The sequence below is a fragment of the Neofelis nebulosa genome, chromosome 8, assembly GCF_028018385.1.
Source record: "Neofelis nebulosa isolate mNeoNeb1 chromosome 8, mNeoNeb1.pri, whole genome shotgun sequence".
Classification (NCBI taxonomy): domain Eukaryota; kingdom Metazoa; phylum Chordata; class Mammalia; order Carnivora; family Felidae; genus Neofelis; species Neofelis nebulosa.
In genome coordinates, this window is record NC_080789.1 from 7943969 (window position 1) to 7958254 (window position 14286).

Below are 14286 nucleotides of genomic sequence, written 5' to 3' on the forward strand. Positions count from 1 at the left end.
AGCAAATCCAAAGCACTCCCACAGCCTAGATGAAATGGAAGAGATTAGTATCGTGCTTAATTCACTGGAATAGCCAGATGGATCATGGTCAATGACAGGGGACTACCACAACTTAACCAAACGGTGGCCCTCCTCACAGCTGCTGTGCCAGACGCAGTGTGTTTACCGGAATACAGCAACACGGCCTCTGGCACCCGGTGTGCTATTGACCTGGCAAGTGCACTCTTTTCAGTGGCTACCAAGAAACAGATTGCATTAATCTGTGATGGACAGGCCGCAGTCACTGTCTTACCCCAGAGCTAAGTTAACTCTCCTGCTTTCTATCACAATACAGTCCTGAAGAATCTCGATCACTTCAACACTGATCCACATCCCATATCTTGAAGCTGCTGGTCTATGCTGTGTCTAAAAGACACTGCTGCGATGCGTATCTGCCACAACTCTCTGTATCAGGTCTGTAACTGCTCACAAAGCTGTGGTTAATATTTACTCATTCCTTCTTCCCCTACCCACTCTATGTTTCTTTTGCCCTCAGCCTGAGCTTCAACAGGTTAGCATTCTCTACCTGGCAGTGCCTCAAAACTTCATTTTTAAAGGATCTGAATTCTCAGTGGACCTGCTTTATTGGAGTTGTTTTGATTTCCCATTAACTTTTAATACCGGACACGCAAGTGGTAAGAGGTGCCGCATAGAATCCTCTGGGTTCCAGACAGAGTTTTGCTGCATGCATTGCAACCAACACTTTGATTTGGCAACTGAGGTGAATCGTTCTGGCCAGCAGAGTAAGCTCTTTCTTCACCAACTGAGAAATGCAAAATGTCCAGACTCCAATTCAGTGGAACCATAGCTGTGTCCCCTAATATTAGATATCCTCCCTTAGGAACTAAGACCTCCCATCAAACTGAAAGTTGTGGGAAGAGGAATTAAAAGCAGATGTAATAATGAGAAGAGAAGTTTCAGACCTCTAAACGGTACCATATATTTACTGATCACTGGTTCAAAGCATTGTGTAAGATAGACACCATCCTTTCACGGCTTTTTTTTTTTTTTTCAACTGGTGCCAGAACAGAATCTCCAGTGGGTCATTCTGTCATCCTTTCAGGCCAGCTGCTTCTGGATGATGGGGTACACGGTAACATTAGTACGTTCTGTGCACACACGCTCACAGCTGCAATTCTTTTGCTAGGAAATTATTCTCTTGATCAAAAGCACTGCTGTGTGCTTGTACACACCACGAGAGAGTAGAAGGTATTCAAAAAGTCCATGGATGATGGCACTGGCAGAAACACTGCAGGCAGGGGTGACCGGGTGGCTCAGTCGGTTGAGTGTCTGACTCTTGATTTCGGCTCAGGGCATGATCTCAGGGTTGCGGGATTGAGTCCTGCATCAGGTTCCACACTGAGTGTGGAGCCTGCTTAAAATTCTCTCTCTTGGGCACCAGGGTGGCTCAGTTGGTTAAGCTTCTGACTCTTGATTTCTCCTCAGGTCATGATCTCACGGTTCGCGGGTTTGAGCCCCGCGTCGGGCTCTGTGCTGACAGCTCAGAGCCTGGAGCCTGCTTTAGATTCTATGTCTCTCTCTCTCTCTAAAATAAACATTAATAAACAATTTTTTTTAAAAAAAAGCTTGTTTGGGGTTTGTGGTTTTGAAATGTGCCTTGTCCTTAAGCCCCGTATCTCTAGCTTTCTTCCTTCACATCAAAATTTCTTCAGAGATTAGCTTATCATTCCCTCACCACCATTCTCTCAAGTCTCTCTCGTTGGGCTTTCAGCTGTCAACTCCTTTGAAAATGCTCTTGCCAAGGTCACCGAGGGTGTCCACATTACTAAATCTGATGGTCAATTTCTTGTCCTCCCCTTCCTTGACCTCAGTGGCATTTCACACTGTTGAGCCCTCCCTCTTTCCTGGAACACTTTCTTCCCTCGACTCCTAGGAGAGCACACTCTCCTGGTTTCTCTCCAACCTCATTGGTTACTATCCACAACAACTCCACTCCCAAGACTGAATACGCTATATGCTGTCAACTCCTGAATTTACATCTCTAGTTCTCTCACGTCTGAGAAGTCTCTTTAAATTTTTTTTTTAACGTTTATTTATTTTTGAGACAGAGAGAGACAGAACATGAACGGGGGAGGGGCAGAGAGAGAGGGAGACACAGAATCGGAAGCAGGCTCCAGGCTCTGAGCCATCAGCCCAGAGCCCGACGCGGGGCTCGAACTCGCGGACCGCGAGATCGTGACCTGAGCTGAAGTCGGACGCTTAACGGACTGAGCCACCCAGGTGCCCCTGAGAAGTCTCTTTAAATACTTCCCTTTGTGATATGGCCACTTGGATATCTAAGAGGCAGCTCAGATGTAACTTGGTGGAACCTTATTTTGATTTCCCTCATTCTCCCATATCTGGTCCCCACGGCAGTTAATAAAAGCTCTGCCAGCCACCCAGCTTCTCATTCTTGAAGCCTCTCTCTTTCCTTCAAGCTTCCAGTCCAATGAACTGGCAAATCTGGTCACTTCAACCTTCAATTCGTGCCCTGTATCACGACACTTCCCGCCAGCTTGCTGCTTCCTTTGCTCAAGCTTTTTTTTTTGGGGGGGGGGGGGCACCTGGTGTCCCCAGAAAGCACCACCAGGGCTTTCTTCATCATTCCTCTTTCCACACCTCCCACCCACCACTATGTTTATGTCCATTTCAACTCCAAGCAAGTCTTTATCTCCACTCCTTAATATTTTAATCAACCCAGTTTTTAAAAAGTTTTTTAAACAAACAGGCTTTTCCTCAAAACCAGGGTATTGTCAGGGAGCCAGGGGGCACAACTGAAACACGACCTGAGGCCGCAGATTTGCTTCACAATGATGGGCAGGGGCAGGGGGTACTAAGTGAGGGATGGACAGACCAGACAGCCAGTAGTTAATAATCATACCTGGGTGATGTGCACCTGGGGGCTCATTTCACCATCATGACTTTCATTTGTGTTAAAAATGCCCCATAATAAAATCAAGTAGAGGGTCACCTGGGTGGCTCAGTCGGTTAAGCATGGGACTCTTGGTTTTGGCTCAGGTCAAGATCTCACATGGGACTGAGCCCTGCATCTGGCTCCATGCTGACGGCAAGGAGCCTGCTTGGGATTCTCTCTTTCCCTCTCTCTCTGCCCCTCTCCCGCTCCCGCTCTCGCTCTGTCTCTCAAAATAAATAAACTTAAAAAAATAAATAAACCAAGTAGAAAACACAAGGTTACCAACGCCTCTGTACCGACTTTATGACTAGGAACCCTTTTCCTGGGCTCCTAAAGTCAGACCTAGTTCCGGAGATCCGCAACAGGGGAAGTTTCGGGAGGGCTGGCCGTTCTAACAAGCAGGAGCGGGACACAGCCTCTCCCTGCCGAGCGCCACCAGGGCAGGGACCGCGGGTGAGTCTACTCCGCTCACCCCCCCCCCGCCGCAGCTCCGCACCCTGGCCGGGCCCACACCTCCGTGGCGGCCGGGAGGACACAGCTCCGGGCCGAAGCTCCGCCCCTGGTGAGGCCCTGCACGTGCCGCGGGGGGACCCCGGGCGCCTCCCTCCCCCGCCCCCACCGCGGGCACGTGACCGCCCTCCCAGGTCGGCGCAGGGCCGTGACCGTCCCCTTCCCCCCACCCCACCCCGCCGACCGCGAGGGTAAGCGCGAAGGCTCGGGGTCCCGGGCCAGTCACAGCCCCGGGGCTTGGGCGGGTGGCTCGAGTTTCGGCCCTCACAGAGGTTAGAGAAACACCCCGGGGCGAGATGACCCACGCCGCCCCGGGGCCGCCCCCGCGACCTGGACCCTCGGCCCCCGGGTCGCGAGCGCGGCGGGGCCAGGTGGCCGGGTGTGGCCGCGCGCTGCGCCTCCTCGGCGGAAGTCCCTGCGCGCCGGCCGCCGGGCCCCGCCGTGCGACCTGCGCCCCCGCCGCCCCGCGCGGACCCTTTGTGTCTCCGGGGCTCGGGAAAGGAAAGCGCTGGGGGGTTGTTTTCCCGTTCGAGTTCCCTTTCCCAGTCCGCCCTCCCAGCGCCTCCGGCCGGAACCCTGGGCGGGCAGACGCCCTCGGAGTGCGGCGACGAGCCCGGATCGCTGAAAAACAAACGCGTCCCGACCGGGCTGCGGGAGCGTCCCCTCTGCGCGCCGCCTCCAGAAATGGCGCCGGTGCCCCGGCTCGGGCCGGGTCGCGCTCGGGAGGCAGGTGTGGCCGTGGGGGCCTCATCGCACAGCGCAGGGGGCAGGAGTGTGTGCCGGCGGGTGGGGGCCGCGGCCCGAGCCGCCGGCATTTCAGAGCCGGGAGCTGTGCACCCCCGAGGGAAGGCCGGGGGACACCGGTAGGGGCCAGGGTTGCGGCCGGCTGCGGCGAGGAAACCCCGCAAAGTCTGTCCGCGACCCAGGCGGGACGGTCGAGGCATTCGTTCCTTTGAACCACGGAATGGAGGAGTCTGCCGCTCTCCTCTTCCCCGTAGTTATTCCGGGCGGGCGGGGGGCGGGGGTTGGGGCCGGTAAAAGGTACAGACAGGGACCGAGCAGACAGAACACTACTGTAGAGGCAGGCAGCGCTTGCCTCTACAGGATCTGTACGACCTCAGCCAGGCGCCTCTCCGCCTTGGATTCCTGGTCTGTGTAATGGGAATGGCAGCTTAAAATAAAGCATTTCTGCTTAGCACCCGCCATGCTCATCAAAACGCCCTCGGCCTCTTTGCTGCCGAGGAAAATGCTGGGTACAAACCTGCCTTAAGACACTTCAATTTGGGCAGACCCAGTCACACGGGTTTTCATTCCTTCCTCCCATTAAATATTCTGAGGTTTCTGGCACCCGGCCTGTGCTGGGCGGAGGCTGCATGATAAAGGCAGCGGGCTGGGCCTGGAGAAGCCAATAAAACAGCCACCTCTTTCCCTGGGGCCAGGAAGTGGGCCCTGGAAGATGCCGGAAGCCAGCCTGCCGGCCGGGGCCCTATCCTGACCTGGGCCCTTTTGTGTGTCCGGGCCCAGGATCTCCAGGAGGTGCCCTGCACTTGGAGTGTTTGTTCCCTGGCCTGTGTTTAGAAAGGCCACATGGCCTGAACACTGTTGGTGTTCCTGCCGAATGAGGGTGAGCCTCAGCGAAGACTCTGAGAAGCCAGACCCTCGCCCCTCAATAGGCTGAAAGATCTTTTTTTCTTGACACCTCTGCATTGTGCTCAGAAGGAAACATCTTTTCTCCCCAAGTCCTGTGGTATTTAGTGCCTGATGCCTTTGCTCGTCCCTCATTAAGTAGCAGCACTAAGCTCAGTTGGTCCTGTCCAAGGCCTGTCCCCAAGGTGTTTAGTGGGTGAATACTGAGTGAACAGAAGATGTCTTGTCTCCCCTGAGTAGTCCCCAAAGTCCTACAAATGAATAATCCCGGCTACCATTTACTGTCTATGCTGTGACAGCTGCATGCCCTCATATAAGAGGGGACACAGGTCACTCAGGTAGTTCGGCCAAACCCAGGCTGCTCTGTGTCGTGGGGTGGGCTCCGGAGGCGCTGAGCTTCCCGTCCTGCCTTGCGGGTCTTGCACAACTCCAGTGGCCTGGAGTGGAGCTGAGTGGCCTGGTATTCTCAGCTCAGGGGCCTGGACTGTCATTCTGGGAGTTTGTGGGGCCATCACTTCAGCCAGGGTCCATCGAGATCCTACTGATTCGATCCCCAAATGTCCCTTAAATCCAGGTCTCCCCGTTTGTCCCAGGTCACCACACAGAGCACCATTTCCCTCCTCTCTGCCACCTCCAACTGCCAGTTCTCCCTTTTCAACCCATCCCTATCCTGCATTTTCTGAAAAAGCAGACTCCGTCCTTAAAACCCCTGGGGAGTAGTCCCTTGCCCTCTGAATGAAGTCTACACTTTCTCATGTGGCTTACAAAGCTCTGGGCCACATTTTAGCCTGCTCCTGAAGCACCCCACTTCAGGCTTTAAGATGGCAGCAAAAGCGAAGTTCTCACTTCCTTGCCCCACCACACAGCTGGGCCTTCCACCTGGTAGGCCAACAGCCACATCTGCTTCCCCAGGTGCTTTCAGATTAGAGTCACCTATGTGCCCTTCTGGTTCCTCTGCAAGGACTGTGAGGTCCTTGATGGGACCGTCTCGTTGCACAGACTCCCTAAAGTCCAGCATGGTATGTGTTGAGTTGAATGAATGAAAGAATGAATCAAGGGGTCCAGTGAGTTTCCAAGATGGGCCTTAAGCAAATAATCACAATGTGGTTACATGCCCACCCAACATCAGACAAGACCAATGGCAGGTCTCGCAGGGGCAGCTGTGCCAGCCACATGGGGATCCAGGAAGCTCTTGGCCTTGCCAAGAGCCACTAAACCTACCTTTTCCCCTTCCTTATCTCGGGCCTGCTCTTTTGCCTGTTCTAGAAGACTGTCTTGCACCTCACTGTGGCTTCACTAGTATGAAGACACCTATGGGTTCCTGTCGGACTTCTGCAGAGGACTCGAGGGTGGGGGTAGGGGGAGGCACTGAGGGGATTTAATATCAGCTAACGTTTACCACATACCAGGTTTGAGCCAAAGGCTTTTCATGTATAATCTCATTTAACCCTCACATTCCCATTTTACTGTTGAGGGAAATGCAGCACAGAGAAGTTCAGTAACGTGAGGACGGAAGGTGTCAGAGCCAGGATTTGAACACAGATTGTCTTACTCCACTATGATTTGAATTCAGGATAAACAGGTGGGCCTTTTCTTCACTCATTGGCTTGCAGGGGCCATGAGCCACCTGGTGGTAAGCTGGCCTTCTTCCCTCCCAGTGCGGTTTAGAAACCAAGTCTGAGGGAACTTGCCAAAGCGACCTTGTTACCATGGCAACAGCCACGTTCCCTGCATCTGCGATTTTGCGGATGGAATTATCAGTCATTATCTGCATGCATGTGAACCTGAGAGACTCCGGCATCTCCAAAGTGGCCATACCTGTTGGGATTCTGGGGTGGTGTTTGGGGTCGACCAAAGTGGGCAGAGGGGTGAGGGGCCCTGTGGGCTTCCTCTCCAGACCAGGCCCAGGCCCCTGTTACCCTCAGTCTGAGGCAACTTCCAAAACACAAAATGTGCAGAACAATGTCCATCACGAAGCAACCGCTCTTCTACTCAGAAACCTTCAGTGGCTCTAAATCCTCTGTCCCGTTGGTGACTTACCCCTTTGGGTCAAGTAGAATGTGGACTGACCATTGTGTATTTTTTCCTCATTAAAAACAAACCTCTAAACTCTCCCTCTGCAAATCCTCTCTCCCATCTGGGCCCATTTCTCCTCGTGACCCACGCTCACCTCCACTGCCTATCACTGACCCAGCACAGACATACCTTTATTTTCACCTTGACCTCTGTGACAACTTTCCACCAGTCTCTCACTACAAGCGTCCATGTGCTCAGCAAGTATTTCTTCAGTCTCTTAGCTGGAGGCCGCGCTAGGAGCCAGGGACTCAAGGAGCGAAGCAGAGCCTGCCCCTGCCTGCCTCCTGGAGCTGGAGAGCTGGCAGGAAATGCACACGAACTGAGCCATTGTCAAATCCAGTAATCCTGGGTGGAAAGATGTGGGAGCTCCAGGGCCCAGGAGGAGGAAGATGAGCTGTGGGAGGGGTCAGGCGGGGGAGGGAGAGACGAGGCTTGAGGGCTGGGCCGGGCTGGAGCCTGGAGGATGCCTTACACCTGAGCCCGCAGGCAATGCATGCAGGGCCCACAAGGGCAGCAAAGAAAGGCAGAAAAGTTCTAACTTGGTCACATCACTCTGGGTGGACCAGGAGAGCCCTGTGACCGGATAGCACTCTCCAGCCCTGGTCTCCTTTGGAAAAAGGGAGGACTGGGTCAGGTAGTCTTTTAAGCCTTTAAACAATGTTAAACCCTAGAGAAAGGCCAGATTTGCAACACAGAAAGTTTTCTCAGGCTGGAGAAAGGCCACCCCAGGCCTCCCTCTGCTTCTCCCTAATCCACCCCAGGGTACCTGGGTTCCCCCATTTCCTCCCCATTAACTTGGGAAGTTGGACTTTATTATTTCTTTCAAAGTACATTGGAAGATTGATATACAGTGGAATAGAGATTTAACATGTAAAGTCACTAAAACACTAGGGCTAATTTTTTTTTTAATTTTCTTAATGTTTATTTTTGAAAGACAGAGTATGAGTGGGGGGGGGGGGGCGGGGCAGAGAGCAAGGGAGACAGAGGATCCTAAGTGGGCTTTGCTCTGCCAGCAGAAAGCCTGATGAGGGGCTTGAACCCACGAACTGTGAGATCATGACCTGAGCTGAAGTCTGACGCTTAACTGACTGAGCCACCCAGGCGCCCCGACTAGGGTTAATTTAATAGGAGGTAGAGAGGATAATAAGAAATGGGTGAACTATATTAATATATATGAACCAGAAGCGATCTCTAAAATCCAGTTAAATAAAAGAAGCCCGGGGATAGCCTGTGGAGTATGGTCCTGCACATTAAGGGTCCCAGGGTTTTTGGGGTGCCTTGGTGGCTCAGCTGGTTAAGCGTCGGACTTCCGGCTCAGGTCGTGATCTCCCGGTTCACGGGTTTGAGCCACACGTCGGGTTCTGCGCCGACACCTGGGAGCCTGGAGCCTGCTTCAGATTCTGTGTCTCCCTCTCTCTCTCTGTCCCTCCCCCGTTCATGCTCTGTCTCAAAAATAAATAAACGTAAAAAACAAATAGTGCAACCTCACAAGGTAGTGATAAAGTTTACGTAAGTTAATGCTCCTTAGTGTGTTCAGAATTATTTATTTTGAGAGAGAGCGAGCGCACGCGCGTGAACAGGGGAGGGGCAAAGAGAGAGAACTGGTAGCAGCAAACCCCCCCCCCCCCCCAGGCAATCAGCACTGAGCCGTGGTGAGGCGTGAACTCACGAAGGAACTGAACTGTGAGATCATGACCTGAGCCGAAATCAAGAGTCAAGACGCTTAACTAACTACTGAGCCACCCAGGCGCCCCTAAAACCATTTTGGAAATGAATGAAAGTATGTAATCCACAACAGTGGTTGGTGACCCAGACATTATAAACAAGTAAACGTTCACACAAATATATAATTATAAATTATGCAAAGAAGAATACAAAGAAGAAAATGCAGAAAGAAGAAAATGCAAAGAACAGGCTCAATGGACAAATATGGGAGTCAGCAAGAAAAGGAGAGGCTGCACACTTTGGGGGCCCCCTACCTGTGCTACGGTTATCCAGTGCTCAGGAATTTGGGGAATTGAGGCTTCATGTGGAAGGGGAAATGGTTATTAAAAAGAAGCGGGGGGGGGCGGGGGGCGCCTGTGTGGCTCAGTTGGTTAAGCGTCCGACATCCGGTTCAGGTCATGATCTCACAGTTCATGGGTTTGAGCCCCACACTGGGCTCTGCGCTGACAGTGTGGAGCCTGTTTGAGAATCTTTCTCCTCTCTCTGCTCCTCCCCCACTTGCATTTTCTCTTTCTCTCTCTCTCTCTCTCTCTCTCTCTCTCAAAATAAATAAATAAACTTTAAACAAACAAAAAAAGAAGCCAGATGGGGCGCCCAGGTGGCTGAATCAATTGAGTGTCTGGCTCTTGATTTTTAGCTCAGGTCATGATCTCGAGGTTTGTGAGTTCCGGCCCTGCATCGAGCTCTTTGCTGACAGGGCAGAGCCTTACTGGGGAGTCTCTCTCTTTCCCTCTTTCTGACCCTCCCCCCCCACTCAAAATAAATAAATAAATAAATAAACCTAAAAAGAAGAGTAATAAAAATTAAAAGAGGCCGGAGAACTAGGCATGATTGAATGGAGTCTCTTCTTCAGAAAATCACAGATGGAATCTTCCCCAAAATGCAAATCACACAATGTCATTCCTAGGCTTAAAATCACTCAGTAGCTCTCTGCCCTGGGGGTAAAGACCAAATTTCATGTTCTCCAGAAAAATCTGGCCCCACATCACCTCCTCCACCTCTTCGAGGTCTGGCCTTGGATGCCTAGCTTTTCCAATCTGCCCTGGGGCTGGTACTGGAGCATTCCCAGGGCCCCCACCAACTCCAGGCCATGCCCCCTCTTGCACCAGCCCCTCACCTTAAAGGTGACCTCTCTGGTGCCATTCTTCTCTGCTCATTCCCAGCACTTTCTCCGAGTGGAATTAAACACTCGCTCATTTACCCTGTTCGTGATCTCCCTGGTGACCCCAGGAGCCTGTGGTTTTGTCTGCCACTCTCCCCTCTGAGCATCTTGTGTCTGAGTGGCCTGGCACACATGAGACACTGGACAGACCCTGGCTGGAATGCTGAGGTGACTCCATGTCATCCACAGTCCCCTCTGAGTGACCTGCTCTCTCTCACGTGTTTCCTGAAAGACTTTCTGTCTCCCTGACATGGCTCCGTTCATCCATTTACTGACACCTAAGTAACCCTTAGCTCTGGATCTAGAGGGAAACTCTTCTGGGGAGCACCCCCTGACCACCCCCCTGGGTTTTCACACCGTGCTGTCATTGTCCCCCTCCCATTGTCACACTGTGGTACCTCTGCATTTCCCGGAGCTTAGATTCCAGTGGAAGGAGACAGAAGATGAAAAAACGAATAGGAAAAATTATATAGCACTATGAGGGGTAAGGAAGCGAGCAGTGTGGCAGGAGAGGTGGCGGTTCTGGGTAGGGCGGTCAGGAATGTTCTCCTGTGAAGGATGGCCTTCCAGACCTGAAGCAGAGGGACTGGGGAGCCCCATCCGTCTAGGGGGAGAACAGTCCAGGCCAGTGCAAAGACTCTGCCCCGGCAGAATGGAGCCCATGTGATTGGAGCCGAGCGAACCTGGGGCAGAGGGGAGAAGAGGGCAGGAAGGGTGGAGGGCTGGTTCTGGTTCGGAGTATGCAGACCCCGAAGCCATTGTAAGGCCTCTGGCTTTTACTTTGAGTGAGATGGGGAAGCTGCAGGGCTGTAGGCTCAGGAGGGGCAGGATGTGACTTAAAGAAATGAGCATCCAGTGCGCCTGCCCTGGCCAGGCTGAGTCCTAAGAGAGATGCCAATCAGACACTGAACCAACCCCCCAGGGCCTCAGGCGGTGGGGTACTCCCCCCACCCCCCGCCCCGCCCCAACAGAATCAGATTTCTATTGTAGAAATGTCCTTGCCACTGGCATACCACACGGATGGCCTGGAACACCTTGCCTGACCTGTACAGTACGCTCTGATAAAGATGGTTAAATAAAACAAACCCCAATTTCTTCTCCTCTTTCTCCTTCCCCTGCTTTCTCCCCGAAACATTTATTCAAAGCCTATTACACAAGCAGTAATACTGGATTACAAGCCACAGAATAAAATATCCACAAATGCATGCTGATGTAAAGGAATAACTGGGTAAATAAATAAATGGGGCCAGGGGAGAGGAAGGAATAGCTCTTTCTTTCAGTAGAATTCCAATTAATAAATGTAGAAAGGAGTGAGGGAAATAGAGACTCGCCATTGGAACACCGCAATGATAAACTTTGCAGGCAAGTTCCACTGATGGACAGGAAAATCAGAGGGCACATTTTGAGGAAAACAGAACATTTGCATGGTCTAAAAATATTTCCCGGGGCGCCTGGGTGGCGCAGTCGGTTAAGCGTCCGACTTCAGCCAGGTCACGATCTCGCGGTCCGTGAGTTCGAGCCCCGCGTCAGGCTCTGGGCTGATGGCTCGGAGCCTGGAGCCTGTTTCCAATTCTGTGTCTCCCTCTCTCTCTGCCCCTCCCCCATTCATGCTCTGTCTCTCTCTGTCCCAAAAATAAATAAAAAAACGTTGAAAAAAAAAAAAATTAAAAATATTTCCCCCAAGATATTTGTTACCTACAAAGGGAAAATACTCCCAGGACAATGGAGAAAGCTGGTGGACACCATCTTAACCAAATGATTAGCTTAATATCCCAGGAATAAGACATAGCAATATCATATACCCCCTGAGGAGAAGAGGGTTACTTCTGTGTTATTCTTCCCTCCAAGGCATAACCTCCATCTCATCGCGAGAAAACACAAGACAACCCCAAAGTGCAGGACATTCTACAAAACACCTGACCAGTATTTTTCAAGTGTCAAGGTCACGAAAGATGAGGAAAGATGAAGGAGCTGTCACAGATTAGAGGAGAGTAAGGAGACATGACAGGCTTGATGTGGCTTGGATTTTAGAACAGGAAAAAAAAAAAAAAGGACATTAATGGAAAAATTGGTGAAATCTGAATAAAGTCTGTAGTTAGTAGCATTGTGCCAACGTTTTTCTTTTCTTTTCCTTTTCTTTTCTTTTCTTTTCTTTTATTGTATTTTAATATGGTTTTGATAATTGTACTATGGTTATGTAAGATGTTAACCTGAGAGGAAGCTGAGTAAGGATATACGGGAACTCTCTGGGCTATTTTTGCAACATTTCTGTAAGTCTAGAATTATTTCAAAATAAAAGGTAAGAAAAAGAAAAAAAAAATTAGAAGGCTATCATCCCCCTGGCCCCCAGCTTGTGATCTCTAAATACTACTTCCCTCAAAGGAACCAGGGCTCCTTAGAGAATGGCCGATTCCAGGTCAGAACACGAGGGGCAGAACTGAAGAGGAGTTTGGAACACCTTGAAACATTAACTGTCAAAGAAGCTATCAAGACTCACAGGAAGGGGCGTCTGGGTGGCTCAGTCAGTTAAGTGTCCGACTTCAGCTCAGGTCATGGTCACACAGTTGGTGAATTCGAGCCCCACGTCGGGCTCTGTGCTGACAGTGAAGAGCCTGTAGCCTGCTTCGGTTTCCGTGTCTGCCTCTCTCTCTGCCCGCCCCCCCACCCCCCGCCCCTGCTTGTGCTCTGTCTCTCTCTCTCTCTCTCAAAAATGAATAAACATTGAAAAAAAATTGAGGGGTTGGGGCGCCTGGGTGGCTCAGTCGGTTAAGTGCTGCCTTTGGCTCAGGTCATGACTTCGTGGTTGATGGATTCAAGCCCTACATCGGGCTCTCTGCTGTCCATGTGGAGCCTGCTTCAGATCCTCTGTCCCCCTTTCTCTCTGCCTCCTCCCTCACTTGCTCGCTCTCTCTCTCTCAAAAATAAATAAATAAATAATTTACATATATATATATATATATATGACTCAAAGGGTGTCCCAAGGACTCCAGAGCCAAGCTGAAGAGATTTGCACAGGCCAGAGATGGGATAATTTGAACATCCACAAGAATAATAACTGTAATGGACTAAAGTACATCAAATATTTAAATCCGTGGGTTCCTAATTATGCTCAACGTAATCATTTAAAAAATCAATCTGTCACCCTTAGTGGGTGCTGGAGATCCAACTTATTCTTTTGAAGATCAGTGAATAAAGGTCAAGAAGGAAGCATTTATCCTGCCCTTCCTTCATGACCTGCACCTCAGAGGAACCAAGTAGGTGATGAGGGAAGTTTCTCCTCAGGGAAGTATTCCAGCCAATAGAAGACAGAACGCTCAAACTGGATGACTTCCTCTTGCAGCTCCTCATGAATTAAGAGATCGAAGCATTGAACAGCAGTGGCCGCTTACGTCACACAAAGAAAGCCAGACACAATTTGCCTCCTAATGAAATCACCAAACACCTCTTATAAGTTAGTCTTGCCAGAAAACACTAATCGGAATCTAATCAGGCTCTAGACTGGACTATCAACTCACCAGAAATACAAAGGACAGAGAAGCTTGTTGAATTATACCACAGGGATACAAGCAGCAAAACCCACACAATGGGATAGGGTAGGATGAGTTGTGTGTTTGCAAAGAAAAGAAAAAGATGTGGAGCGGGGAACCATGGATAAAAGAGACTGAACTAGCATATAAAGTAATTGTACAGTGCAGTTTTAATTTTTACCCTAATTAAAAAAACAAACAAAAACACTGTGATCAGGCACAGGGTGGCTCAGTCAATTAAGTGTCCAACTTCGGTTCAGGTCATGATCTCTCGGTTCATGAGTTTGAGCCCCATGTCGGGCTCTGTGCTGACAGCTCAGAGCCTGGAGCCTGTTTCAGAGTCTGTGTCTCCCTCTCTCTTTTTCTGTCCCGACCCTGCTCACACTCTCTCTCTTTCTCTCTCAAAAATAAATAAACATAAAAACATGAAAAAAAAAAACTGTAAGAGGGAAACATCTCGGTCATTTATGAGACTATTGGAAATTTGAACACTGCCTGGCACTTTGACAATATTAAGAAATAATTGCATGTCTATTTTGTCATAATGGTATTGTGGTTTTCTATATATCTATAGTATATATATATATATATATATATATATATATATAAAGTATATTTATATATCTAAAGTGTATATATATAAAGTCATATATATAAAGTATATTTATTTATTTTGAGAAAAAGAG